The 25,000-nt window shown below is 45.8% G+C and overlaps 1 protein-coding gene across 1 annotated transcript in view; it reads right to left on the bottom strand.

Annotated features, from left to right (window-relative positions):
• LOC112236015 (transcription factor SOX-5-like) overlaps positions 1-25,000 on the bottom strand; it is a 299,419-nt gene that overhangs the window by 248,144 nt on the left and 26,275 nt on the right. The window contains exon 2 of the mRNA XM_042300210.1: positions 3,421-3,482. The gene's annotated coding sequence lies outside the window, so the exon portion shown is untranslated. The remainder of the gene's footprint in view (positions 1-3,420; positions 3,483-25,000) is intronic.

Below are 25,000 nucleotides of genomic sequence, written 5' to 3'. Positions count from 1 at the left end.
GATTACACGTACCCTCGACATGCCTCTGGCCCCTGTCACTGGGCTTCCTGGGAAGACTCATACTGGGAATACAATGGACATATTGGGCATGCTGGGACACACACACACATGAGGGAATACAATCAACATATTGAGCGTGCTGGGGACTATGAAGAACACACGCACGCACACGCACACACACACACACACACACACACACACACACACACACACACACACACACACACACACACACACACACACACACACACACACACACACACACACACACACACACACAGGAGACGATAAGGAACACACACATAAGGGACTATGAGGTATACCGCCAGGACAATCTGTCGCCCACTGAGAAGGTCTGGGTGACAGATGATGTGTTCCCACTGCAGCCTGTGGAGAGTGTGAGTGTGTGTGTGTGTGCACTTGTTTGTGTGCATGTGAGTACAGCCCGCCAGGGTTAGGCCACACACCAAACAGTGAGTGACATTAACCATAACAATCCTACTGTTATTATGCCGCAATTATACAGTCCCACACTTATTCTGCAGGTGCTGTTCCTCCACCGTTCAGTAAAAGCCAGACTGACCTCTAGTCAGTAGGATTGAGTCCCAATTGCAACCCTATTCGCTACAGAGTGCAATACTTTCAAAGTGCACTACATAGGGAATAGAGTTCCATTTGGGAGGCAGCCTCTGGACAGGCCTGCAGTAGGTGGACGTGCGGGTGGGTAGCGTATCCCTCAGTGTGTTATTCCAGGGGCCATGAGTCCAGTTAAAAGGCTCTGTCCTACTCACTCTGTCTGCTGTATACAACTACAGTACAATCACCTCCATTACTCTCCATGTATTTACACTGCTAGCCTGGGCTAAACACACCCTTTGTTACCAGCCACTAAAGATCTGACAGCTGGTACACAGAGATGGTGTGTGTTTGTGTGGTATATACAGGGTCCAGTGCAGGACAGTGATTCATCTCCTCAGCTCAAACACCAGAGCTCACATCCTCCATCAGACTCTCTATCTGTTTATATCATCAGCTGCTACACACACAGATATACATAGATGGAATCATGAGGGCAGACAGTATTGTTCAAGTAGACTGCAGTTCTGTCTATCCATTTGGGCACACTACACAGACACACACACACACACACACACACACACACATACAGTTATACGTGGACATCAGGGGCTTTAGGGAGTCAAGAAGAGGATGTTACATTAGAAGTCAAGAGGGTCACCAGTTCAAAAAACCACTTTACAGCCCAACTACTTCCTGCTCCACAGCACTGTTTCCTGCTGCTTCTGGACACTTTCTACATCAGAGACAGAGACAGAAAGAAAGAGAGATAGAGAGAGTGAGAGAGAGAGAGAGAGAGAGAGACAGATAGATAGATAGATAGATAGATAGATAGATAGATAGATAGATAGATAGAGATAGATAGATAGATAGATAGATAGATAGATAGATAGATAGATAGATAGATAGATAGATAGATAGATAGATAGATAGATAGATAGATAGATAGATAGATAGATAGATAGATAGATAGATAGATAGATAGATAGATAGATAGATAGATAGATAGATAGATAGATAGATAGATAGATAGATAGATAGATAGATAGATAGATAGATACACACAGAGAGAGAGCGAGAGATAGATAGAGAGAGAGACACAGAGAGAGAGAGAGAGACACAGAGAGAGAGAGAGAGAGAGAGAGAGAACCCATAACAGACGTAGAATTAAACAGTCGGGGCAGCAGTGAAGAGGGAAGTCCATAGAATTAAGGCTCAGCTGGTAGACATCATCCACACAACAAGAACAAACTAAAAACTACGTTGAGTTCAATCCACTGACCTCTTAGCCTAACCCAGTTACACTTCATTGTGTATTATTGTACAATATTTTGTGAAACTGCATCAACCACTCTATTCTAGGTCTCCCTGTGTGGCTCTGTTTCCTGGACAGAGATAGAAAGAGCAATAGGGAGAGAGGGACAGAGGGACAGAGGGAGAGAGAGAGGTATAGAGGGAGAGGAGCTAACCCATATGTCAGACAATATCATGCCCTCTGAGGCGTAGCACTCTAGTGGATCTGACAGAAAAACTATCTGATTTGAGGACAGAGCTTTCCGGCTGGCCGCGTTGGCAGCTGAAGAGACAGCAGTGACACGCCACGGTGATGTGTGTGTGTGTGTATGTGTGTAGTCTGCTCTCTGAGGACCGGTGGTCAGGGCAGTGATCTCAGCTGGCCCTGTATCGTTGTTCTCCTCTCCTCCCACACACAACGACCTCTCCATCTGGCCCAGGATGGACCCTATCCCCTATGTCCTGTCCCCATAGCCCCCTATGTCCTGTCCCCATAGCCCCCTATGTCCTGTCCCCATAGCCCCTTATGTCCTGTCCCCATAGCCCCCTATGTCCTGTCCCCATAGCCCCTATGTCCTGTCCCCATAGCCCCCTATGTCCTGTCCCCATAGCCCCCTATGTCCTGTCCCCATAGCCCCCTATGTCCTGTCCCCATAGCCCCCTATGTCCTGTCCCCATAGCCCCCTATGTCCTGTCCCCATAGCCCCTTATGTACTGTCCCACTCCACTGTCCCCATAGCCTCTGTGTGTCCCGACAGTCCCTACATATGTTTTCTTCCCCCTGTCTCTCTGTCTGCAGTTCCCAGTCAACGTCACCCCTAATGTCCCTCAGCACTGTCCTCTTTGTCCTTCTGTCCATTCCTGAGCCCCATCCACATGTCCTGTCTTAACTGTCCTTATAGTCGTCCCAGTGTTCCTCCTCTAATCCACAGTCCTCAGCCCCTGTTCGTGTATAGGGTGAAGGCCTTGGCTAAGCACTAAAGGTCTCTCTCCCCCTGTTCCCCTCTCTCTGTAGATCCACGCCAGTGATGTGATGGCTATTGGCTGCCCACTGTTCTGCTGGGGCCTGATTGGCTGCATGCGAGGTGTAGTCATGGAAACTGTCCGGAGCCCTGTGTGACCCGGTGAAGGCCACATGAAAGCTGCTCAGTTAGGAAAGAGGCTGAAGACTGACGATGTGATGGCTTTCATGTTGAGGCCATCAGGTTTATCCGGGTGGGTTATAGTCCCGTCAAGATACACTTCAGTGACAAGGCTTTTCTTGGACATTGAAGAGTACTAGGAAACACTGTCAGGAAAGTGACTTGTTAAACTCACCACCATCACACCCCTCTGCAGAGCCTCCACCAACCCCCTGTCTTCTTTACCTAATAGGTCTATCTATAACTTACTCGACAACTACATTGGTTCACTGAAGGTCTTTTAGGAAAGTGTGTTTTATGCCGTACAGTACAGAACCAGGGGAGAGTGAGTAAGTGTGGACAGTAGAGAACTGGGGAGGGGTGAACAAGGGTGTGTTCAGGATTCAGAAGTATGAAAATAGCAGCTGACCTACTAATGTCCCTGAAGAGATGACTGGGTGGACTGGATACCCATCAGAGAGAGGCTTCACCCTGGAACAGAGAGAGAGAGAAGAGGGGGAGAGAAGAGAGAGAGAGAGAGAGAGAGAGAGAGAGAGAGAGAGGGGGAGGGAGATAGGAGAGAGAGAGAGAGAGAGAGAGAGAGAGAGCAGGGAGGGAGGGAGAGGGAGTGCAAGATGGAGGGGAGAGGGACAAGGAGGATACAGAGAAGAGGAGGAGAGAGAAGAGAGAGGAAGGGGAAGGAGAGGGAGAAAGAGAGAGCAGGGAGGGAGAGGGAGTGCAAGATGGAGGGGAGAGGGACAAGGAGGAGACAGAGAAGAGGGGGAGAGAGAAGAGAGAGAGAGAGAGGGGGGGAGAGGGAGGGAGAGGGAGGGAGAGGGAGTGCAAGATGGAGGGGAGAGGGACAAGGAGGAGACAGAGAAGAGGGGGAGAGAGAAGAGAGAGAGAGAGAGGAGGGGGAGAGGGAGGGAGAGGGAGTGCAAGTTGGAGGGGAGAGGGACAAGGAGGAGACAGAGAAGAGTGAGTTCGACAAGTGACGCAAAACAAATGTACATAAACAGACATGCAGAGTCAGTCGCCACAGGTGCATAATATACAGAAGCTGAAAGAGAGAGAGAGAGGAGAGAGAAAAGCGAGAGAGTCAGTGACTTCAGGAAGTGTGTGTGTGTGTGTGTGTGTGTGTGTGTGTGTGTGTGTGTGTGTGTGTGTGGAGTGTAAGTGTAATGTCACTTCCCAGTGAAGAGCCCTCTGTAATCTGTATGTTAATCCAGCCATCCCACTCTGCCTCGGCTGCTGGCACACAGGAGATCAGACATTAGTAGAGAATAAATGTGTTTGCAAAAAGGGGGACGAGTCACATGAAATGAGACTAATTTATTCGTTATTGAGTTGAGTGTGACTGAGCGTGCCCAGCCGGTCAAGCATGCGCGAGTGAGGATAGTGGAGTCACCTGCAGGGAGGCACAGACAGCACTACACACACTCTACTCTGCCCTCCACACACTCAAATACACACGCATACAGTATGCACGCAAATGCACAGACAGCACGAATACATATACATATACACACGGTGTACACTCAAAGAAACACACAGTCACTCATACACACATTCAGGCACAGTACACATGCATACATACACAAACATACAAATACATACACACACACAGTCTCACATTATCAGCCTACACTCACCTCTACTCTTGGCAAATATTTTCCTGCTTTTCCAAAGAAAGAGAACAAAATTCCCACCATCTTTTCTGTTCAAAAACAATCTCTCTTTCAGACATGTAGATAACACTCACTCAGACTATACCTCCCACACACACACACACGGTTCCATTTATTACAATTTAAAAAGGTCACCATTTTCTCTGGCTAAGCGCCCTACCGCTATTGATAATTTTATGCATCAACAAATGGCAAATTTGTGCCACATAAATATGTATTAGCAATTAATAATGTCCTGCGTCTGAGGAGATGCCAGGTGCATGCCAAACAGGTCTGACTGGTCTGGGCTGGTGGCTTTGTGTTAAAATACACTCTCCATCTCCTCTATGTTCGCAGCACAATGGCCACTTAGACACACACACACACACACACACACACGCACACGCACACACACACACACACACAAATGTGTATGCAAATGCATGCACGCATGGACATTGGACATAAGCACACACACACACGTACACACGTACACACATGCTTTCCATGGACTGAAAAGACTTGGCACGAGGGCACCATGCTCTCATTGTGTCACCTTCTCCTCCAGCTCCTGTTATGAACCACCAGCATCATTACAATACACCTCTCCTCCAGCTCCTGTTATGAACCACCAGCATCATTACAATACACCTCTCCTCCAGCTCCTGTTATGAACCACCAGCATCATTACAATACACCTCTCCTCCAGCTCCTGTTATGAACCACCAGCATCATTACAATACACCTCTCCTCCAGCTCCTGTTATGAACCACCAGCATCATTACAATATACCTCTCCTCCAGCTCCTGTTATGAACCACCAGCATCATTACAATACACCTCTCCTCCAGCTCCTGTTATGAACCACCAGCATCATTACAATACACCTCTCCTCCAGCTCCTGTTATGAACCACCAGCATCATTACAATACACCTCTCCTCCAGCTCCTGTTATGAACCACCAGCATCATTACAATACACCTCTCCTCCAGCTCCTGTTATGAACCACCAGCATCACAATACACCTCACCACCAGCATCATTACAATACACCTTCTCCTCCAGCTCCTGTTATGAACCACCAGCATCATTACAATACACCTCTCCTCCAGCTCCTGTTATGAACCACCAGCATCATTACAATATTCCTCTCCTCCAGCTCCTGTTATGAACCACCAGCATCATTACAATACACCTCTCCTCCAGCTCCTGTTATGAACCACCAGCATCATTACAATATTCCTCTCCTCCAGCTCCTGTTATGAACCACCAGCATCATTACAATACACCTTCTCCTCCAGCTCCTGTTATGAACCACCAGCATCATTACAATACACCTTCTCCTCCAGCTCCTGTTATGAACCACCAGCATCATTACAATACACCTTCTCCTCCAGCTCCTGTTATGAACCACCAGCATCATTACAATACACCTCTCCTCCAGCTCCTGTTATGAACCACCAGCATCATTACAATACACCTATCCTCCAGCTCCTGTTATGAACCACCAGCATCATTACAATACACCTTCTCCTCCAGCTCCTGTTATGAACCACCAGCATCATTACAATACACCTTCTCCTCCAGCTCCTGTTATGAACCACCAGCATCATTACAATACACCTTCTCCTCCAGCTCCTGTTATGAACCACCAGCATCATTACAATACACCTATCCTCCAGCTCCTGTTATGAACCACCAGCATCATTACAATACACCTTCTCCTCCAGCTCCTGTTATGAACCACCAGCATCATTACAATACACCTATCCTCCAGCTCCTGTTATGAACCACCAGCATCATTACAATACACCTTCTCCTCCAGCTCCTGTTATGAACCACCAGCATCATTACAATACACCTATCCTCCAGCTCCTGTTATGAACCACCAGCATCATTACAATACACCTCTCCTCCAGCTCCTGTTATGAACCACCAGCATCATTACAATACACCAGCATCATTACAATACACTCCAGCTCCTGTTATGAACCACCAGCATCATTACAATATACCTCTCCTCCAGCTCCTGTTATGAACCACCAGCATCATTACAATATACCTCTCCTCCAGCTCCTGTTATGAACCACCAGCATCATTACAATACACCTCTCCTCCAGCTCCTGTTATGAACCACCAGCATCATTACAATACACCTATCCTCCAGCTCCTGTTATGAACCACCAGCATCATTACAATACATGACCATCTGCAGAGAGAGACCATGCTCCAAAGCCACACAGGGACATACAGAACACCATCAAGGGAAGCAACCATCAGTGTCATGCCTCTCGGCACCAGCGGAGGCTGCTGAGAGGAGAACGGCTCGTAATAATGGCTGGATTGCAGTCACATGACTGGTATCAACCATATAGAAACCATATTTTTGATGCGTTTGATACCTTTCCATTGACTCCATTCCAGCCATTATTATGAGCCGTCCTCCCCTCAGCAGTCCCCAATGCTCTGCACTAATAGACAATCAACTGCTAACACTGTCAGCAACCTTGACAGATGTTTTAGGAGAATAACGACAGCTAAGTGTACAGACCCTCTCTCCGTATTACTCAGTACTTTTCAATGATCTTTTTATTACTTTGTTATTATTTTTATTATTATATTGTACATTTCAATGAAACATGGTGAAGCTGCAAAATTGCCCTCGCTAGAAGCCTGTGTTTCAGACATAAGGAAGTGGATGGCTGCAAACGTTCTACTTTTAAACTCGGACAAAACAGAGATGCTTGTTCTAGGTCCAAATTAACAAAGAGATCTTCTGTTGAATCTGACATTTAATCTTCATTGTTGTACAGTTGTCTCAAATAAAACTGTGAAGGACTTCAGCATTACTCTGGACCCTGATCTCTCTTTTGATGAACATATCAAGACTGTTTCAAGGACAGCTTTTTTCCATCTAAGTAACATTGCAAAAATCAGAAACTTTCTGTCCAAAAATTATGCAGAAAAATGTATTCATGCTTTTGTTACTTTTAGGTTAGACTACTGCAATGCTCTACTTTCCGGCTACCCGGATAAAGCACTAAATAAACTTCAGTTAGTACTAAATACGGCTGCTCGAATTCTGACTAGAACCCAAAAATTTGATCATATTACTCCAGTGCCTCTCTACACTGGATTCCTGTCAAAGCAAGGGCTGATTTCAAGGTTTTACTGCTAACCTACAAAGCATTACTTGGGCTTGCTCCTACCTATCTCTCTGATTTGGTCCTGCCGTACATACCTACACGTACGCTACGGTCACAAGACGCAGGCCTCCTAACTGTCCCTAGAATTTCTAAGCAAACAGCCGGAGGCAGGGCTTTCTCCTATAGAGCTCAATTTTTATGGAATGGTCTGCCTACCCATGTGAGAGACGCAGTCTTGGTCTCAACCTTTAAGTCTTTACTGAAGACTCATCTCTTCAGTGGGTCATATGATTGAGTGTAGTCTGGTCCAGGAGTGTGAAGGTGAACGGAAAGGCACTGGAGCAACGAACCACCCTTGCTGTCTCTGCCTGGCCGGTTCCCCTCTCTCCACTGGGATTCTCTGCCTCTAACCCTATTACAGGGGCTGAGTCACTGGCTTACTGGTGCTCTTCCATGCTGTCCCTAGGAGGGGTGCGTCACTTGAGTGGGATGAGTCACTGACGTGATTTGGGGGCTGTGCTTTGGCAAAGTGGGACGGTTATATCCTGCCTGTTTGGCCCTGTCTGGGGGTATCATCGGATGGGGCCACAGTGTCTCCTGACCCCTCCTGTCTCAGCCTCCAGTATTTATGCTGAAGTAGTTTATGTGTCGGGGGGCTAGGGTCAGTCTGTTATATCTGGAGTACTTCTCCTGTCTTATCCGGTGTCCTGTGTGAATTTAAGTATGCTCTCTCTAATTCTCTCTTTCTCTCTTTCTTTCTCTCTCTCGGAGGACCTGAGCCCTAGGACCATGCCTCAGGACTACCTGGTCTGATGACTCCTTGCTGTCCCCAGTCCACCTGGCCGTGCTGCTGCTCCAGTTTCAACTGTTCTGCCTGCAGCTATGGAACCCTGACCTGTTTACCGGACGTGCTACCTGTCCCAGACCTGCTGTTCTCAACTCTCTAGAGACAGCAGGAGCGGTAGAGATACTCTTAATGATCGGCTATGAAAAGCCAATTGACATTTACACCTTAGGTGTTGACTTGCTGCACCCTCGACATCTACTGTGATTATTATTATTTGACTATGCTGGTCATTTATGAACATTTGAACATCTTGGCCATGTTCTGTTATAATCTCCACCCGGCACAGCCAGAAGAGGACTGGCCACCCCACATAGCCTGGTTCCTCTCTGGGTTTCTTCCTAGGTTTTAGCCTTTCTAGAGAGTTTTTCCTAGCCACCGTGCTTCTACACCTGCATTGCTTGCTGTTTGGGGTTTTAGGCTGGGTTTCTGTACAGCACTTTGATATATCAGCTGATGTAAGAAGGGCTATATAAATACATTTGATTTGATTGATTTACTATTGTCTACGTGCCTACACATTCATGCTAAGTTAGATGCTACTGTCACTATTAACATACACTCTGATCTGTTTCACCTGTATTGTGCTTGTGCTTCCCCATTATCTCCTGTGTATTTATAGCTGTGTTTTCTGTTTGTCTGCTGCCAGTTCGTCTTGTCTCGTCAAGCCTGCCAGCGTAGGCTTGACGAGACAAGTCCCTGCTTTCTAGTCCTCCCGGTTCTGACCTTTTCAGCCTGCTCTGAGCCCGCCTGCCATACCATTCTGCCTGCTCTGACCTTGAGCCTGCTGCCCTGCACCCATCTGACTCTGACCTGATTTACAAACTTCTGCCTGCCCTCGACCTGCCTCTTGCCTGCCCCTTGTATATTTAAGCAATAAGGCATGAGGGGGTGTGGGGGTGTGGTATACAACCAATATACCACGGCTAAAGGCTGTTCTTAAGCACAGCGCAATGCAGAGTGCCTGCATACAGCCCTTAGCTGTGGTATTTTGGCCATATACTACAAACCCCCAAGATGCCTAATTGCTATTATAAACTGGTTACCCGTGTAATTAGAGCAGTAAAAATACATATTTTGTCATACCCGTGGTATATGGTCTGATATACCAAGGCTGTCAGCCAATTAGCATTAAGGGCTCGAACTACCCAGTTTATAATAATAATTATCAGAGACTCGAACCATCTGCCTCCTGTGTCTGCATTTGGGTCTCGTCCTGTGCCGTTATACTAACAGTGTGTTATTTTAGTCGTGTGTCGTGGTGGGGAGAGGGGATATAACCTGGGGAGGACAGGCTAGTCCCCTTGTAGAGCACAATCACTATGGTTGAATAAACACAATCACACACACACACACCTCAATTTTATCAGGCTCCTGAAGCAAACACACAAGCAAATGCAGAAAGTGAGAGAGAGAGAGAGAGAGAGAGGAGGGAAAGAGAGAGCGAGGAAGAGAGAGAAGAGAGAGAGAGAGAGAGAGAGAGAGAGAGAGAGAGAGAGAGAGAGAGAGAGAGAGAGAGAGAGAGAGAAGAGAGAGGGAGAGAGAGAGAGAGAGAGAGAGAGAGAAAGAGAGGGGAGGAGAGAGAGAGAAGAGAGAGAGGAGAGAAAGAGAGAGCGAGTGAAGAGGTGAGAGAACGAGAGAGAGAGAGAGCGAGGAGAGAGAGAGAGCGAAAGAGGTGAGGAGAGAGAGAGAGGACAAAAAGAGGACACATGCCTTCTGTTCCATTGTGAGCAGGTCTTTAATAAGGATCAGATAAACATGACCATTGTGAGCAGTGGCCAACCTGGTATTATAAACCATACATGAGAGCCACAGCTGGGGTTTGTGTGTGTGTCTGCGTGTGCGTGTGTGCATATGTCTGTCTTGTGTGTGTGTGTGTAGCTCAGTCGATAGAGCATGTCGCTTGCAACGGCAGGGTCATGGGTTTGATTCCCAAAGGGGACCAGCATGAAAACTGTATGAAAATGTATGGACTCACTACTGCAAGTCGCTCTGGATAAGAGCGTCTGCTAAATGACTCAAATGTAATGTAAAATGTGTGTACCCTTGTGTGTCTGGCTTGTATAACCTCTTCCCAGAATCACAGGGATGACAGAGGGATTTGTTTCGGGTAGAAGGATTAACTGAGACTATGGCCATGGAAGCAGCTCAGTTCCAGCTGGGTAAAACCGACGTCCCTAATCACTGGCGTAATCTGACTACTGTAATATCATAACAATCAGCAACACATCTGCCTATTCATTTCACCACTAATACAATAATAGTGATTAAACATCTGGTGACTCGGCCTCAGTGCAATCAAGAACAGAGGTTCTGACCCTCATCTGTTATGTACGATTTCTACCTGTCCTCTATCCAATCTGTGTAACACACACACAGACAGAGAGACATGCACACACACTCTCCCCGGTACTGCTGCCCTCCCTCCAATTACTTACACCTCACCTCCCCCCAAAACACCTTGGCCTACCCTCATCCAGCCCACGTGCCTCCAAGTCACCCCCTGGTCCACCCCCTAGCCTACAGCTTCAGACCTGTCCTCCACCAGCCCTCACCATCGAACCAACTGCTTGTCCTCTGTTATCAAATCAAATCAAATCAAATTTTATTTGTCACATACACATGGTTAGCAGATGTTAATGCGAGTGTAGCGAAATGCTTGTGCTTCTAGTTCCGACAATGCAGTAATAACGAACAAGTAATCTAACTAACAATTCCAAAAAAACTACTGTCTTATACACAGTGTAAGGGGATAAAGAATATGTACATAAGGATATATGAATGAGTGATGGTACAGAGCAGCATAGGCAAGATACAGTAGATGATATCGAGTACAGTATATACATATGAGATGAGTATGTAAACCAAGTGGCATAGTTAAAGTGGCTAGTGATACATGTATTACATAAGGATGCAGTCGATGATATAGAGTACAGTATCTACTATGCATATGAGATGAATAATGTAGGGTAAGTAACATTATATAAGGTAGCATTGTTTAAAGTGGCTAGTGATATATTTACATCATTTCCCATCAATTCCCATTATTAAAGTGGCTGGAGTAGAGTCAGTGTCATTGACAGTGTGTTGGCAGTAGCCACTCAATGTTAGTGGTGGCTGTTTAACAGTCTGATGGCCTTGAGATAGAAGCTGTTTTTCAGTCTCTCGGTCCCAGCTTTGATGCACCTGTACTGACCTCGCCTTCTGGATGACAGCGGGGTGAACAGGCAGTGGCTCGGGTGGTTGATGTCCTTGATGATCTTTATGGCCTTCCTGTAGCATCGGGTGGTGTAGGTGTCCTGGAGGGCAGGTAGTTTGCCCCCGGTGATGCGTTGTGCAGACCTCACTACCCTCTGGAGAGCCTTACGGTTGAGGGCGGTGCAGTTGCCATACCAGGCGGTGATACAGCCCGCCAGGATGCTCTCGATTGTGCATCTGTAGAAGTTTGTGAGTGCTTTTGGTGACAAGCCGAATTTCTTCAGCCTCCTGAGGTTGAAGAGGCGCTGCTGCGCCTTCCTCACGATGCTGTCTGTGTGAGTGGACCAATTCAGTTTGTCTGTGATGTGTATGCCGAGGAACTTAAAACTTGCTACCCTCTCCACTACTGTTCCATCGATGTGGATGGGGGGGTGTTCCCTCTGCTGTTTCCTGAAGTCCACAATCATCTCCTTAGTTTTGTTGACGTTGAGTGTGAGGTTATTTAAACACACCGGCCAGCTGGTCTGAGCATGCTCTGAGGGCGCGGCTGGGGATGCCGTCTGGGCCTGCAGCCTTGCGAGGGTTAACACGTTTAAATGTCTTACTCACTTCGGCTGCAGTGAAGGAGAGACCGCATGTTTTCGTTGCAGGCCGTGTCAGTGGCACTGTATTGTCCTCAAAGCGGGCAAAAAAGTTATTTAGTCTGCCTGGGAGCAAGACATCCTGGTCCGTGACTGGTCTGGGTTTCTTCCTGTAGTCCGTGATTGACTGTAGACCCTGCCACATGCCTCTTGTGTCTGAGCCGTTGAATTATGATTCTACTTTGTCTCTGTACTGGCGCTTAGCTTGTTTGATAGCCTTGCGGAGGGAATAGCTGCACTTTTTGTATTCAGTCATGTTACCAGACACCTTGCCCTGATTAAAAGCAGTGGTTCGCGCCTTCAGTTTCACACGAATGCTGCCATCAATCCACGGTTTCTGGTTAGGGAATGTTTTAATCGTTGCTATGGGAACGACATCTTCAACGCACGTTCTAATGAACTCGCACACCGAATCAGCGTATTCGTCAATGTTGTTGTCTGACGCAATACGAAACATCTCCCAGTCCACGTGATGGAAGCAGTCTTGGAGTGTGGAGTCAGCTTGGTCGGACCAGCGTTGGACAGACCTCAGCGTGGGGGCCTCTTGTTTTAGTTTCTGTCTGTAGGCAGGGATCAACAAAATGGAGTCGTGGTCAGCTTTTCCGAAAGGGGGGCGGGGCAGGGCCTTATATGCGTCGCGGAAGTTAGAGTAACAATGATCCAGGGTCTTTCCACCCCTGGTTGCGCAATCGATATGCTGATAAAATTTAGGGAGTCTTGTTTTCAGATTAGCCTTGTTAAAATCCCCAGCTACAATGAATGCAGCCTCCGGATAAATCGTTTCCAGTTTGCAGAGAGTTAAATAAAGTTCGTTCAGAGCCATCGATGTGTCTGCTTGGGGGATATATACGGCTGTGATTATAATCGAAGAGAATTCTCTTGGTAGATAATGCGGTCTACATTTGATTGTGAGGAATTCTAAATCAGGTGAACAGAAGGATTTGAGTTCCTGTATGTTTCTTTCATCACACCATGTCACGTTAGTCATAAGGCATACGCCCCCGCCCCTCTTCTTACCAGAAAGATGTTCGTTTCTGTCGGCGCGATGCGTGGAGAAACCCGCTGGCTGCACCGCTTCGGATAGCGTCTCTCCGGTTAGCCATGTTTCCGTGAAGCAGAGAACGTTGCAGTCTCTGATGTCCCTCTGGAATGCTACCCTTGCTCGGATTTCATCAACCTTGTTGTCAAGAGACTGGACATTGGCGAGAAGAATGCTAGGGAGTGGTGCACGATGTGCCCGTCTCCGGAGTCTGACCAGAAGACCGCTTCGTTTCCCTCTTTTTCTGAGTCGTTTTTTTGGGTCGCTGCATGTAATCCACTCCGTTACACTGGTTGTAAGGCAGAACACAGGATCCGCATCGCGAAAAACATATTCTTGGTCGTACTGATGGTGAGTTGACGCTGATCTTATATTCAGTAGTTCTTCTCGGCTGTATGTAATGAAACCTAAGATGACCTGGGGTACTAGTGTAAGAAATAACACGTAAAAAAACAAAAAACTGCATAGTTTCCTAGGAACACGAAGCGAGGCAGCCATCTCTGTCGGCGCCGCTGCTGTTACCACCCCACATCCAGTGATTGAGCTCCAGACCTGTTGCCCAAATTACCCTCGGGTTCCCCCAGTCTGGGCCACTGACTGGGGTTTCCTGTCTGGAGCTCTGGATCTTTCGGGCCACAATGAAAGGCCTATTGTTCACCTAGGTGGTCCCTACAGGACTAACCCCCCTTAACATACACCCGCACACATATGCACACACACACACGCGCGCACACACACACACACATGGACCTACCTACACATAGTTATACACACATACTTATGCACACAAACATAAGCTACACAGAGACACACACACACACACACACACACGCACACAAACACACATACACACACACACACATATCCCCTAACCCTCTAATCATGGAGCAGGGGACAGGGAGCGGTGGGGCTAGAGTGGTGATAGTGGTAAATATTTAGGTGTGGGTTGTAACTACATTGTGTAATTCAGCCACAGCAACTTCCTTCCTGTCTTACGATGTTTAGTCTCTGTCTGCTGTCGCTCGCTGATTCCTCTCATCTGATTGGTCTATTTGATCTGTCCCCCACTCCCTCTCATATGTCTGGTTTGCTCCCCAGGATAGGTTGCCCCATAACCACAGATCTAGAATCAGCTTACCCTACCCCAATCCTAACCCTAACCATAACGAGGGTAAGAGCACAACTGATCTTAGATCAAAGACTAGGGGAAACATGCTACCATTCTCCAGATGGACCATGACCACAATGGTAGTTGTCCTCCAGTTGAGTTCATTAAAGGACCAAAGACAGCAGCAGCTACACACCATTAAACAACCACACACCCTACGTACTCAGGAAGAATACTCACCATAAAACAACCACACTCCCTACGTACTCGGGAAGAATACACACCATAAAACAACCACACACCCTATGTACTCAGGTAGATTACACACCATAAAACAACCACACACCCTACGTACTCAGGAAGAATACACACCATAAAACAACCACACTCCCTACGTACTCAGGAAGAATACACACCATAAAACAACCACATACTCTACGTACTCAGGAAGAATACACACCAAAAAACAACCACTCACCCTACGAACTCAGGAAGAACACACACCATAAAACAACCACACACCCTACGTACTCAGGAAGAATACACACCATAAAACAACCACACACCCTACATACTCAGGAAGAATACACACCAAAATAAAACTCTAACCACACAGCCTACGTACTCAGGAAGAATACACACCATAAAACAACCACACACCCTACGTACTCAGGAAGAACACACACCATAAAACAACCACACACCCTACGTACTCAGGAAGAATACACACCATAAAACAACCACACACCCTACGTACTCAGGAAGAATACACAGCATATGACGAAAATGGAAGGAGGGACTCTAGTAGAGAAAGAAAGAAAAGAAGAATAAAAGACAACAAATAAATAGAGAAGTGACCGCCCCATCACACAGCTAAGAACCTCACACATAAGAAGAGAAGTGACCCCCTCCATCACACAGCTAAGAACCTCACAAATAAGTAGAGAAGTGACCCCCCCCATCACACAGCTAAGAACCTCACAAATAAGAAGAGAAGTGACCCCCATCACACAGCTAAGAACCTCACAAATAAAAGAGAAGTGACCCCCCCCATAAGAACCTCACAAATAAATAGAAGTGACCCCCCACCATCTCACAGCTAAGAACCTCACAAATAAAAGAGAAGTGACCCCCCCCATCACACAGCTAAGAACCTCACAAATAAGTAGAGAAGCTGAACCCCAAATAAGAAGAGAAGTGACCCCCTCCATCACACAGCTAAGAACCTCACTCACAACAGTAAGAACCTCACAAATAAGAGAAAGTGACCCCCCCCTCCATCACACAGCTAAGAACCTCACAAATAAGTAGAGAAGTGACCCCCCCATCACACAGCTAAGAACCTCACAAATAAGAAGAGAAGTGACCCACCCTCCCACCCCCCCCTCCCACCCCTGAGAACCTCCCCCCCATCACACAGCTAAGAACCTCACAAATAAGTAGAGAAGTGACCCCCATCACACAGCTGAGAACCTCACAAATAAGTAGAGAAGTGACCCCCTCCATCACACAGTTAAGAACCTCACAAATAAGTAGAGAAGTGACCCCTCCATCACACAGCTAAGAACCTCACAAATAAGTAGAGAAGTGACCCCCCCCCTCCATCACACAGATAAGAACGTCGACATAGCTATCACACGGCCAATAAACACTGCTCTATTTACAGTACCAGTCAAATGTTTGTACACACCAACTCATTCAAGGGTTTTTCTTTATTTTTACTATCTTCCACATTGTCGAATAATGAAGTCATCAAAACTATGAAATCGCACATATTGAATCATGAAGTAAGCAAAAAAAGTGTTAAACAAGTCAAACTATATTTAAAGTAGCCACCCTTTGACTTGATGACAGCTTTGCACACTCTTGGTATTCTCTCAACCAGCTTCACCTGGAATGCTTTTCCAACAGTCTTGAGGGAATTCCCACATATGCTGAGCACTTGTTGGCTGCTTTTCCTTCACTCTGCGGTCCAACTCATCCCAAACCATCTCAATTGGGTTGAGGTTGGGTGATTGTGGAGGCCAAGTCATCTGATGCAGCACTCCATCACTCTCCTTCTTGGTCAAATAGCCCTTACATAGCCTGGAGGTGTGTTGGGTCATTGTCCTGTTGAAAACAAATGATAGTCCCACTAAGCACAAACTAGATGGGATGGCGTATCGCTGCAGAATGCTGTGGTAACCATGCTGGTTAAGTGTGCCTTGAATTCTAAATCTATCACTGACAGTGTCACCAACAAAGCACCACCACACCATCACACCTCCTCCTCCAAGCTTCATGGTGAGAACCACACATGTGGAGATCACCCTTTCACCTACTATGCGTCTCACAATGACACAGCGGTTGGAACCAAATATCTCAAATTTGGACTCTTCAGACCAAAGGACAGATTTACACAGGTCTAATGTCCATTGCTCGTGTTTTCTTGGCCCAAGCAAGTCTCTTCTTCTTATTGGTGTCATTTAGTAGTTGTTTCTTTGCAGCAATTCCACCATGAAGGCCTGATTCACAGTCTCCTCTGAACAGTTGATGTTGAGATGTGAAATGTTACTTGAACTCTGTGAAGCATTTATTTGGGCTGCAATTTCTGAGGCTGGTAAGTCGAATGAACTTCCTTTCCTGTGGCGGTCCTCATGAGAGCCAGTTTCATAATAGCACTTGATGGTTTTTGCGACTGCACTTGAAGAAACTTTCAAAGTTCTTGACATTTTCCGGATTGACTGACCTTCATGTCTTAAAGTAATGATGGACTGTTGTTTCTCTTTGCTTATTTGAGATGTTCTTGCAATAATATTGACTTGGTCTTTTACCAAATAGGGCTAACTTCTGTATCCCCCCCCCACACACACACACCTTGCGACAAAAACACAACTGATTGGCTCAAACACATTAAGAAGGAAAGAAATTCCACAAATTAACTTTTAACAAGACACACCTGTTAATTGAAATGTATTCCAGGTGACATTCGCACTGAGCTAAAGGGTAGAGCTGCAGCTTTGAAGGTGTGGGACTCTAACCCGGAAGCTTACAAGAAATTCTGCTATGCCCTGCAACTAACGATCAAACAGGCAAAGCGTCAACACAGGGCTAAGATTGATGAATCATACTACACCAGCTCCGACGCTTATCTTATGTGGCAGGGCCTGCAAACTATTACAGACTACAAAGGGAAGCACAGCCACGAGCCTACCAGACGAGCTAAATCACTTCTATGCTCGCTTCGAGGCAAGCAACACTGAGGCATGCATGAGAGCATCAGCTGTTCCGGACGACTGTGTGATCACGCTCTCCGTAGCCGAAGTGAGTAAGACCTTTAAACAGGTCAACATACACAATGCTGCGGGCGCCATACGGATTACCAGGATTTGTGCTCCGGGCATGTGCTGACCAAATGTCACTGACATTTTCAGCATGTCCCTGATTGAGTCTGTAATACCAACATGTTTCAAGCAGACCACCATAGTCCCTGTGCCCAAGAACACAAAGGCAACCTGCCTAAATGACTACAGACCCGTAGCACTCACGTCCGTAGCCATGAAGTGCTTTGAAAGGTTGATAATGGCTCACATCAACACCATTAACCCAGAAACCCTAGACCCATTCCAATTTGCATAACGCCCAAACAGATCCACAGATGATGCAATCTCTATTGCACTCCACACTGCCCTTTCCCACCTGGACAAAAGGAACACTTATGTGAGTGTTCATTGACTACAGCTCAGCGTTCAACACCATAGTACCCTCAAAGCTCCTCACTAAGCTAAGGATCCTGGAACTAAACACCTCCCTCTGCAACTGGATCCTGGACATCCTGAAAGGCCACCCCCAGGTGGTGAGGGTAGGTAGCAACATATCTGCCACGCTGATCCTCAACACTGGAGCGCCACAGGGGTGCATGCTCAGTCCCCTCCTGTACTCTCTGTACACCCGAGACTGCATGGCCAGGCACGACTCCAACACCATCATTAAGTTTGCAGACGACACAACAGCGGTAGGCCTGATCAACGACAACGACGAGACAGCCTATAGGGAGGAGGTCAGAGACCTGGCCGGGTGGTGCCAGAATAACAACCTATCCCTCAACGTCACCAAGACTAAGGAGATTATTGTGGTCTAGAGGAAAAGGAGGACGGAGCATGCCCCCATTCTCATCGACGGGGCTATAGTGGAGCAGGTTGAGAGCTTCAAGTTCCTTGGTGTCCACATCACCAACAAACTAACATGGTCCAAGCACACCAAGACAGTCGTAAAGAGGGCACAACAAAGCCTATTCCCCCTCAGAAAACTAAAATGATTTGGCATGGGTCCTGAGATACTCAAAAGGTTCTACAGCTGCAACATCGAGAGCATGACTGGTTGCATCACTGCCTGGTACGGCAATTGCTCGGCCTCTGACCACAACTCACTACAGAGGGTCGTGCGTACGGCCCAGTACATCACTGGGGCTAAGCTGCCTGCCATCCAGGACCTCTACACCAGGTGGTGTCAGAGGAAGGCCCTAAAAATTGTCAATGACCCCAGCCACCCCAGTCATAGACTGTTCTCTCTACTACCGCATGGCAAGCGGTACCGGAATGCCAAGTCTAGGACAAAAAGGCTTCTCAACGGTTTTTACCCACAAGCCATAAGACTCCTGAACAGGTAATCAAATGGCTACCCAGACTATTTGCATTGTGTACCCCCCCAACCCCTCTTTCACACTGCTGCTACTCTCTGTTTATCATATATGCAAAGTCACTTTAACTATACAACTATACATACTACCTAAATTGGCCCGACCAACCAGTGCTCCCACACATTGGCTAACCGGGCTATCTGCATTGTGTCCCACCACCCACCAACCCCTCTTTACGCCACTGCTACTCTCTGTTCATCACCTTAACCATATCTACATGTACATACTACCTCAATCAGCCTGACTAACCGGTGTCTGTATGTAGCCTCGCTACTTTTATAGCTTGGCTTTTTACTGTTGTTTTATTTCTTTACTTACCTATGGTTCACCTAATACCTTTTTTGCACTATTGGTTAGAGCCTGTAAGTAAGCATTTCACTGTAAGGTCTTCTACACATGTTGTTTTCCGCGCACGTGACAAATAAACTTGGATTTGATTTGATAATCTCATGAAGCTGGTTGAGAGAATGCCAAGAGTTTGCAAAGCTGTAATCAAGGCAAAGGGTGGCTAGTTTCAAGAATCTCAAATATATTTAGATTTGTTTAACACTTTTTTGGTTACTTCCTGATTCCATCTGTGTAATTTCATAGTTTTGATGTCTTCATTATTATTCTACAATGTAGAAAATAGTAAAACATAAAGAAAAACCCTGGAATGAGTAGGTGTGTCCAAATGTTTGACTGGTACTGTATATAGAAATGCATCTACACAGAAGAACAATAGTAAATAGTAAAAAAGGGAAGGAAAGAAGTGGAACAAGAGGGGGATAGAGTACGGGTCAGTGCTATCCGGGTGACTTGGGACGTCCCTACCCTCAACCCCAACTTTAGCCCATAACCAGAACCAGAACCAGAACCCTTACCTTAACCATTTTAAATTTCGACTTCAATTGGGTGGGAACGTCCCAAGGATTCCGTATAGCAGGACCATAGAGTAAGTCAGAAAAAAAACAAATAAAGAAGTACAAGAGTAGAACAAGTAAAGTGACACTACAGAAGCAGAGCCCAAGAACATTTCCACTGACATGGTCTTGGTCATGTGTCATTAAATCAACACACACTCCACCACATCTTCCCAGCATGGACACTTCCACATTTCATTTACTGCAGTAATGAGAACCGCTGTACAATGTAAATCAGCGTAAGCATGTTTATGTTGTAACCAAAACACACTACATAGATTTAGTGTAATGCAATGGTGGGGTCAATAGTTTACTGTGTGATATTATTACCATGTTGCCATGGAGCAGGAAAACTGGCCTATAGAAAACAAAGGTAGATTTAGACCTCTCTGGATGATGTATGAAGTAGGGAATAAAGTGTGTATGCATACAGTAGCTTGCAAAAGTATTCACCCCCCTTGGCATTTTTCCTATTTTGTTGCCTTACAACCTGGAATTAAAATGGATTTTGGGGGGGGGTGGATCATTTGATTTACTCAACATGCCTACCACTTTGAAGATGAAAAATATTTTTTATTGTGAAACCAACAAGAAATAAGACCAAAAAAACGGAAAACATGAGCGTGCATAACTATTCACCCCCCCAAAAGTCAACACTTTGTAGAGCCACCTTTTGTAGCAATTACAGTTGCAAGTCTCTTGGGGGTATGTCCCTATAAGATGGCACATCTAGCCACTGGGATTTTGGCCCATTCTTCAAGGCAAAACAGCTCTAGCCCCTTCAAGTTGGATGGGTTCCGCTGGTGTACAGCAATCTTTAAGTCATACCATAGATTCTCAATTGGATTGAGGTCTGGGCTTTGACTAGGCCATTCAAAGACATTTAAATGTGTCCCCTTAAACCACTCGAGTGTTGCTTTAGCAGTATGCTTAGGGTCATTGTCCTGCTGGAAGGTGAACCTCCATCCCAGTCTCAAATCTCTGGAAGACTGAAACAGGTTTCCCTCAATAATTTCACTTTATTTAGCGCTATCCATCATTCATTCAATTCGGACCAGTTTCCCAGTCCCTGATGATGAAAAACATCCCCACAGCATGATGCTGCCATCACCATGCTTCACTGTGGGGATGGAATCCTCAGGGTGATGAGAGGTGTTGGGTTTTTCGCCAGACATAGACAAAAAGCTCAATTTTAGTCCCATCTGACCAGAGTACCTTCTACCATATGTTTGGGAGTCTCCCACATGCCTTCTGGCAAATACCAAACATGTTTGCTTATTTCTTTCTTTAAGTAATGGCTTGTTTCTGGTCAATCTTCCGTAAAGCCCAGCTCTGTGGAGTGTACGGCTTAAAGTGGTCCTATGGACTCCAATCTCCGCTGTGGAGCTTTGCAGCTCCTTCAGGATTATCTTTGATCTCTTTGTTGCCTCTCTGATTAATGCCCTCCTTGCCTGGTCCGTGAATTTTGGTGGGTGGCCCTCTCTTGGCAGGTTTGTTGAGGTGCCATATTCTTTCCATTTTTTAATAATGGATTTAATGGTGCTCCGTGGGATGTTCAAAGTTTCAGATATTTTTTTAGAACCCAACCATGATCTGTACTTCTCCACAACTTTGTCCATGACCTGTTTGGAGAGCTCCTTGGTCTTCATGGTGCCGCTTTCTTGGTGGTGCTCCTTGCTTAGTGGTGTTGCAGACTCTGGGGCCTTTCAGAACAGGTGTATGTATATGTACCGAGATCATGTGACAGATCATGTGACACTTAGATTGCGCACAGTTTGACTATATTAAACTAATTATGTGACTCTTTAAGGCAATTGGTTGCACCAGATCGTATTTAGGGGCTCCATAGCAAAGGGGGGGAATACATATGCACGTACCACTTTTGCATTTTATTTGCAATTTTTTTTTTTTAAACAAGTTATTTTTTAATTTCACTTCACCAATTTGGACTATTTTGGGTATGTCCATTACATGAAATCCAAATAAAAATCCATTTAAATTACAGGTTGTATTGCAACAATATAGGAAAACGCCAAGGGGGATGAATACTTTTATTCATCCCCCTTGTAGAGTGCACTGTAGAGTGTTTATTAACAAGAATGAATGCGTCAATGTGAATTACTCCTGCCTTCTGTCTCTTTCTCTGACTGTACTTTCCACTTGCTTCACAAGTCTCTGTGTGTTACATAATATGGAGAAAGTAGTCCACTGTCCAGACAGAAGAGAGGAGAGGAGAGGAGAGGAGAGGAGAGGAGAGGAGAGGAGAGGAGAGGAGAGGAGAGGAGAGGAGAGGAGAGGAGAGGAGAGAGAGAGAGGAGAGGAGAGGAGAGGAGAGGAGAGGAGAGGAGAGGAGAGGAGAGGAGCGCAGTCCACTGTCCAGACAGAGGAGAGGACTGCTGCCGTCTCCCCACCTGTTACTCTGCTCAGTGTGCCCATTAGCTGCAATGACGGCCACACACACACACACACACACACACACACGCTCCGCGCCCTCCTCCTGATGTCTCCATTCATCTCAACTGTCACACTCACACACCCACAGCATATTTCACTTCCTCTGTCGGCCTGATAAATTACAGCTCTCTCTCTCTTTTCCTCTCCGCTGCACTCCCCCTCTCTCTCCTCTTGACATCTTTCTCTCTCTATTTTCTCTGACTTTTTCTCAGTTAGGCCTCATATCCACTCAGTGCTCTCTACGTACTCTCCAGTAAGGCTTCCTCTTTCACTCACTCTTTACTTATGTACATGAACTGTACATTATTATTCAAGGTAACACAATTGGCAAATAACATTTTATATATATATACTGTATACAGTACCAGTCAAAAGTTTGGACACACATACTCATTGGGTTTTTCATTGTTTTTACTTTTTTTAACAAGAACTATGAAATAACACATATGGAATCATGCAGTAAATAAAAAAGTGTTAATCAAAATATATTTTATATTTGAGACTCTTCGAAGTAGCCACCCTTTCCCTTGATGACAGCTTTGCACACTCTTGGCATTCTCTCAACCAGCTTCATGAGTTAGTCAACTGGAATGCATTTCAATCAATAGATGTGCCTTGTTAAAAGTTCATTTGTGGAATTCCTTTCCTTCTTAATGCGTTTGAGCAAATCAGTTGTGTTGTGACATGGTAGTGAAGATAGCCCTTTTTGGTAAAGAACAGCTCAAATAAGCAAAGAGAAATGACAGTCCATCATTCCTTTACAACATGAAGGTCAGTCAATGTGGAGCATTTCAAGAAATGTCAAAGTTGCAGAGGATAGGTTCATTAGAGTTACCAGCCTCAGAAATTGCAGCCCAAATAAATGCTTCACAGAGTTCAAGTAACTCAACATCAATTGTTCAAAGGAGACTGTGTGAATCAGGCCTTCATGGTTGAATTGCTGCAAAGAAACCACTACTAAAGGACAACAATAATAAGAAGAGACTTGCTTGGGCCAAGAAACACGAGCAATGGACATTAGAGCGGTGGAAATCTGTCCTTTGGCCTGATGAGTCCAACCGCCGTGTCTTTGTGAGACATAGAGTAGGTGAACGGATGATCTCCGTATGTGTAGTTCCCACCGTGAAGCATGGAGGAGGAGGTGTGATGGTGTGGGAGTGCTTTGCTGGTGACAATGTCTGTGATTTATTTAGAATTCAAGGCACAATTAACCAGCATGGCTACCACAGCATTCTGCAGCGATACACCATCCCATCTAGTTTGCGCTTAGTGGGACTATAATTTGTTTTGCAACAGGACAATGACCCAACACACCTCCAGGCTGTGTAAGGGCTTTTTGACCAAGAAGGAGATTGATGGAGTGATGCATCAGAATACCTGGCCTTAACAATCACCCGACATCAACCCAATTTAGATGGTTTGGAAAGAGTTGGACCACAGAGTGAAGCAAAAGCAGCCAACAAGTGCTCAGCATGTGTGGGAACTCATTCGAAACTGTTGGAAACGCATTCCTCATGAAGCTGGTTGAGAGAATGCCAAGAGTGTGCAAAGCTGTCATCAAGGCAAAGGGTGGCTTCTTTGTCAACAATTTTAATCTAAAATATATTTGTTTATTGAAATCCAATAAATGTCGTTCCACTTCATGATTGTGTCCCACTTGTTGATTCTTCACAAAAAAATACAGTTTTATATCTTTATGTTTGAAGCCTGAAATGTGGCAAAAGGTCGCAAAGTTCAACGGGGCCGAATACTTTCGCAAGGCACTGTATATATATGTCTCTCCATAGTCAGTCTGGTCTTTTGTACAGTAAATATAGGCAGCGACCAGATTGGTCAAAGCAACACAGGAACCAATCAGAAAACAGAACCAAAGAGGATACCAGAACCTTGTGGAGACAAAGAGAAGTCAGACAAAAACGTCTGTGGTATGTGGCATTCTCTCCTCGTCAGACGGCTAGACAAAGACTAACTGTGCGGACTTTAAGGGCCAGATGTGTCACTAATATCTTAACGAGTTAAAAGGTTCCAAATGACCAAACTTAGTTTTGAAAAAAAACATGGAGATGACATGTAACATAGAGGGACTGTAAACTGACCTTAGTTTACCTCAGAGAATCTGCATCCCAAATAGCATCCTATTCCCTATTATAGAGTACTACTTTTCACCAGGGCCGATAGGGATCTGGTCAAAACAGTGCACTATATAGGGAATAGGATGCCATTTGGGACATATCCAGAGAATACAATAACTGGTCCTAAATAGACACAACTGTAGGGTCTGTTACTGTGGTAAACTAGCTCAACAAGACTTTATAACAGACAGCATCAACATTAG

The sequence above is a fragment of the Oncorhynchus tshawytscha genome, linkage group LG17, assembly GCF_018296145.1.
Source record: "Oncorhynchus tshawytscha isolate Ot180627B linkage group LG17, Otsh_v2.0, whole genome shotgun sequence".
Taxonomy (NCBI): Eukaryota; Metazoa; Chordata; class Actinopteri; order Salmoniformes; family Salmonidae; genus Oncorhynchus; species Oncorhynchus tshawytscha.
Note: the sequence above shows the minus strand (reverse complement) of the source record. Positions and strands in the feature narration are given on the sequence as shown.